At 37.1% G+C, this 6,508-nt stretch overlaps 1 pseudogene; it reads left to right on the top strand.

Moving 5' to 3' along the window:
- Positions 1–1,551: 1,551 nt before the first annotated feature.
- Positions 1,552–4,424, top strand: LOC126803498 (probable disease resistance protein At1g61300; annotated as a pseudogene).
- The last annotated feature ends 2,084 nt before the right edge of the window (positions 4,425–6,508 follow it).

Raw genomic sequence — 6,508 nt, forward strand, 5'->3', positions numbered from 1 at the left:
ATCTGTTCTTATCTATACCAAATGTCAGTTCTCTGGAAAAGTGACGGAGCTCATTCCCCATTAACTCCATCTCCACCTCCAAGATAGTCCCAGTCTCCCTTCCATATTTACATACTCCTCCATCTCCATTTCTCACCTCCACCTTTATTCCTTCATTCATATTGGTCCCAAAAGCTCCAATGAAATCAAAATATGTTGTACCAAGATAGAAATTAAAAGAACACATATTATCTTCATCAGACTCCGATTGGAATTATTCAGATTGATAGAAACTTCTAAGTTCTAATGACTCGAACAAAATTGAGCGATTTTACTAATAACACTTTATCCCAAACACCAAAGGTCCAAACCAATAAATACCCAGAAACCCACCAGTGAATTAAAGCTTTTGAGCACGAAATAGAAGGAAACAAACAAATTTGAAGTGGTTTCAAATGTGGGGAAGAAGCCGGCGTTGAACTTGTTCTCATTAATTCGTGCTTCTGTTTGAGGTTTAATCTTAATTTTGCAGCTTGAGCTCTCTTCATGAATTCCATTGCTGAGGAGAGGAGAGATAGAGAAAGAGTAGGGCTGTAAGTAGGCTCGAGCCGCTCGTGTTCGGCTCACTTTTAGCCCGTTCGGCTCGAGCTTGTAAAGTTAAATGAGTCGAGTTTGAGCTCAATATTAAGCCGGACCTTGAACATAAGTATTCGGCCCGTACGACTCATTTAGCTCACGAGCTAACTCGGATTTGTTAAAACTTCGGCTCGTTTATTAATTAATCTCAACTCATTAACTTTTATAGTATTTATAAAGTATAATTTATATATAAGAAATAATATTAAAAATATAATATTAGTTCGAAAGAGCTGAATTGTTTTTTTATAGAATAATTAGTTAAAGACTTTAAGTTCAATAATGAGTTTGATTTGTTTTTTTTAGTTTATTACAAATAAAAATGGATTTTGTGTGATGCTAAGACATTACATTTAAAAAATTTATTTTTAATTCAAAATTTTAAAATTTTAATTTCATATGGTTCAAGGCAGCTCAATTTAAGTTTGACCTCATCTTATAAAATGCGCCGGCCCGATCCCAGTTTTAATTTTTTCGAGCCGAGCCGAGCTTGAACATTAAGTACAAAAATTAAATTTTAGCTCGGCTCGAGCTCGATCGAATGAAAATGAGTCAAACATAAACAACCTAATATTCGGCTCTATTCGGCTCATTTACACTCCTAAGAAAGAAAGAAATTCACGAGGACGAGAATTTGAGGAGATAAACTAGAACTTTAAGTGACATAGTATAAGAGAAATCCTGGCCACAAACTAAGAATGGATGGTCCAGATGCATTCAAGGCAATATTAGGCAACTTCTCAGTCCAGTTTCAGAGATGCTTTTGCCCAACATGAAAATTCTAGGCGACACGGAGACAAGGTTGCCAAGAGATATCTTGAATCATGTAGACAATCTCTTATGTGCAGTGAAGTAAAACCTGCTCAAATGTAGTTTCTATTATCCACCCGAGATTTTGAAATATTTGAATCAACGAGAAAAGCCCTGGATGAGATTATGGGGACCCTTGTTGATCATGAGGTGACCGCTATGGGGTCTACGGAATGGGAGCCGTTGGTAAGAAAACCCTGGTAAAACATGCCTACAAATGGTTCGAAAATAGGAGTTTTGATCATGTGACTATGGCTGGACTTTAGGAAAGTTTAAGGCACACTAGCAGATATGTTGGGGATTAAATTAGAGGAAGAGTCAGAATCTGGAAGAGCTGCTATATTGAATAAAGAGATAAATAAAAGAGAAAGTATCCTTATAATGTTGGACGATGGGAGAGAGTAGACTCGCCAAGCATAGGTATTCCCAGCCTATACGAGCTACAAAGATGCAATTCCAAATTCCTTCTCACCACAAGGATAAGGAATGTATGTCATCTCATGAGATGCCAAGCAATTATTCCTCTCAATATCTTATCACCAGAAGATTCTTGGACCTTGCTCTTGAAAAATGTAAGAAGCTCTTTTGAATCGATTATGGTAGCAAGAAACGTGGCTAGAGAATGTGCTGGTCTCCCAGTTGCGGTTGTAGAAGTTGCAAGGGCACTAGCATATAAAGATCTGGCAGAATGGAAAAAAGCAGTTGAACAACTGCAGAATTCAAAAAGTTCCAACATTGATGATAAAGCATATGCAAGGCCGGCCAGGGAGGGCAGCCAGTGCTACCTGGGCCAGGGCCCAAAATTCTAAATTTTTTTCTTCTGTTTGTCTGTTTTTTTTTTCATGTGTGGTCTATCTCAATAGTCAATATCTCCTCTCCTATCAATATGCCTTGAAAAACCGATCTTTGTTTCCGGCGTCTTCGCTTGTGAAGCTCAAGTCGAGAAGGGAGGTCGTCGATTGGCTCAAGTCTGTTGTTTCAGGTAATTTGTTGGTCTAATTCTTCATCTCCCATCTCTCTAATTTCCTGGGTTTTTGTTTTTGTTGGGAAATATTGGTTTTATTTATTTATTTGTGGTTTTGTGTTTGGCAATTCGTTGGATCTGGGCGGTCTCTTAGACATGAAAACTGTTCAATCTTGATTATCAGTTCCAACGTCTTGTGCATTTGTTTCAAATTTTCTCTGAATTTTTGCGATCCTTAATTTGATTGCTCTTCCAGTCTGTTGCAGTTGATAATTTGCGGTTGTTGATTGGATTCTTTTTTCTGTGCAAACAAGTCACCTTTTGCTGGAATCCTAATCGTTCTTATTGAGGCTTCAGTTCTTATTTATGGGTTTATTAGGATATTTCTGCAGATTTTATTGGGGCCGCTTTCTACAATGATTTTGCCAGTTGAGGTTTTCTGATGTCTTGTGTTTGGTCAGTTCAAACATCCACCCTTGTGAAAGACTGAAAGTCATAATATTTATTACTAGTCTTCCGTTAGTTCTATTTGTCCCTCTTGTGAAAGTCATACTATTAGAACCTTATGAGTAGAAACGTGAATCACCGTCCAATGGAACTCGGGAGGCCTCCCTCAGGTATGCTTTGTAATATTCGGGTAAAAGATTAGGAGGGGGAAATAAAATACAGGAAAAGGCATTGTCAGTACTTTTTAGTGTATCTTTGTGTGGATGACTTGCTGAAGATAATCTTCTTTTCTGCTTCCTGGACACTGATGTACATTTGCAATCTAAATAAAAGTGACACTTTAATCTGGAACTGGGTCATATATTTGTTGCTCTACAAGTAAAAGAAAGTTGAAGGATTTATTGCTGCAAAAAGATAATCGCTCTTGTGCTGATTGTGGTGCTGCTGATCTTAAGTGGGCGTAAGTTGTTTCCTCATGATACCTTAGAGATTTACATACTTTGTGTCAGTGCTTGTAAATTCCCTATGTCTACTGTCTGAGAGATCATTGTTTTAATTATGTTTAGGATTAAGAGTTTAAAGATGAGCAGGTTTTGCAAATTCATTGTTCTAGAAAATACTCACTACTATGATATAAACATGTGTTTATAACTGCATTTGCAGGTCAGCAAATATTGGAGTTTTTATATGCTTAAAATGTTGTGGCGTGCACAGGAGTCTTGGTACACACATCTCAAAGGTAAGTGCGTCTAATTTTGGATGCCATCAATTTATTTTTATAAGGGATACAGAAAACCCACATTTATGTTGTAACATGTACTTGCAGTTCATGTTTAATCAGAAAATTTGTCAGAAAGATATGGCAAATGACATATTTGTCAGACATAGAATTCTTTTGGCCCTGGCAAAGATAGTTGTATAAGAATATAGGTATAAGAAACCACACTTATTTTACTAGCAAACTTCTCACTAGAGTTCTCATTGCAGGAAGTAATGTAACTAAATGTAAAGTCAGAACCATGGATATCATTTACAAGATATGCAAGAATTAATTGTCAAGGCATAGAAATGACACATTTGCATAGGTTTGACTTAGGAATATGACAAACTTTTGATAGAACATTGATTGATTCCTACTGTAGCATATAGGTGGCTTGGCCTGTATTTATGCGTTTCTGTACTTTCATCCTTGACCATATGCTATTCTTCAACCCTGTTGTCGGTGTTCCTGTTTATGTGAACTGACGATGATCTGTTTCAGGCGTGGGGATGAGCCTCCTAGTATTGCACTTGGCTAGGTTCCAAACCCCGAAAAAAATTTGTTTTTTTTGTGTAAGGGCCCTTTGTTTTCTTTGCACTGGGCCTTAAATCCCTCAGGGCCGGCCCTGAGGATATGCCTCCTGATGTATAAAATTAAGCTATGATTTCTTAAAAGATGAAGACTCCAAGTCATGCCTTCCCCTTTGTTTCCTATTTCCAGAAGACTAAGACATCCCAATAGAAGCCTTGTTCAGGTATGCGATTGGGAAAGGATTATTTCGATATCGAGACAATTGAAGAAGCTAGAGGGAAATATAATAAGAAGTAGATAAATACACAAAAGGATGTAGGAAAATAAAGAATTAGGTAGCAATTATTAGGTTAATATTAACCTAACAAACTACCTCACGCTTAGACTTTCTTGTCCTCAAGTAAAAACATAAACTTAGCTAGCACAACAATTAAAAAGGTTCTCTTACATCCTTGCTGAGTTTAACCACTTTCCCTAAGAGAATCATGACTAGTGGATTGACTTTCAATTAAAGAAGTTTAGAACCCAAAATTTCAAAATCCAAATCTAATAAGTAAATTTAGAAAGTTGTGCTCATGAATATATATGCAAGTACCAAGTGTCACCTTAAAATGATTCATATGAGATTAACGTGAACCAAACTTGCATAACTATCAAACTCACATGGATATCACTAATTATTTTCACTCAAGGGGTTTAATGGTTAGTGTTTGCACTCAATGACAATTCTATTTACATGTTTTCCATAGGCTTGCTCTTCATGGTAAGAAATCCATGCAACTTAATATTTCCCGTAAGAAACACTAAGCCACCACCTAAAAACTACCCATGTTCACGGATTCAAGAAGTTGTCAAGTTTAAGTACCGATTCATTAATTACCTAATCATGTTTTTAGGTGACAAAACTAGCAACACATTTAGTAAGCATTTTAAGTATAGAAGCTCATAGATTCAACATGCATCACATCAATTAAGAGTAAAATGACATCATTAGCACATGAGTTTGGCTAGGGCTAGCCTAGCCTGAAATCCAACTACTCATAGCCCATTAAATACAACAAATCCTTGAAAATGAAATTCATCAAAGGAGAAGTGGAGTAAAGAGAGAAGAGATTACCAAGGGTGTGAAACCCGGCCCGACCCGTGGGCCCGGCCTTTGTACCAATGATACTAAACCGTACCTCTAAATGCCCACTACCCACAAAGATGTATTAAGAAAGAAAATGCTTCTAAATATGGTATTAATGAGTTCTAACAAAGGAAGAACTCCATGAACATCATACTTTATCCACACAATCTAGGAACAAAGAACAAGGGTTGAGGATGACTATGAGTAGAGGATGAAGAGAGTGAAGTGGGTATGGCTTTGGTAAAACCTACATAGCACGGAAGCTTGGTTGGACGACCGATTCCCGCTTCGGAAGCGGAAGCGGGAGTGGAAACACTCGGAAGCGCGACGGAAGCGCGATTCCGAAAAAGGTGGGTTTGGAAGCGCGGCGGAAGCGTTGGCTTCCAAATTGGAAGCGCGACGGAAGCGTTGGCTTCCAAATTGGTAGCGCGGCGGAAGCGTTGACTTCCAAATTGGAAGGGTGATTCATTCTCTACCTCTATTTCATCAATCAATGTCTTGAGACTCTTCTTGTCGTTTCATCTTCTTATTTATTTCGTTAAGCGGTTAAAGATGAATAACATCAATCAATCTAATATGTGTCAGAAATATGGGGAAGAGATATCAGGAAAATTTAGATGAGAGAGAGATGTATAGAGAAGACAGAGAGTTGTGGAGAGATATGAAAAAAAATTCCATATGAGAGAGAGAGACTGAGGGAAGGCGAACCTTTTTTTATCAATTTCATCTAGTAATGTCTCTTTGACTTGCACGTGCCCAACACCTTCACACTATGTTGTACATTCTTTTGTTTGAATTTTGAAATGAAGCTTTAATAATGCTATAATCAAAGATAATCATGGGATAGAAAATAAGTCATTAATAGTTAACTAATTATTTTAATACTAGATAAAATAATTAAAAAATAAAATATAAAAATATAATATATATATATATATATTATTCCGACGCTTCCAAAACGCACCCGCTTCCTTAAATTTTGGAAAAAAAAACGCTTCCGCGTTTCCAAACGCTTCGCTTCCACATACCCGCACCTGATTCCATGCAGCCTAGGGTAAAACGCCCACACTATCACAACTCTTTACTCCAACTCAAATCTATGAAACAAGTTAGTGATTGATCAAAGGTGTAAAAGATCTTTGGTATTTGGTGAAAACCCAAGACACTTTACACTTCTCTCTACACAACTTGATATCTATGACCTAGGCCTAAGAAAACTATGTTAAAACTATGGAAAAGATGGAGTTTTGAT

This window comes from Argentina anserina, chromosome 7 (genome assembly GCF_933775445.1).
Source record: "Argentina anserina chromosome 7, drPotAnse1.1, whole genome shotgun sequence".
In the NCBI taxonomy this organism is placed as follows: domain Eukaryota; kingdom Viridiplantae; phylum Streptophyta; class Magnoliopsida; order Rosales; family Rosaceae; genus Argentina; species Argentina anserina.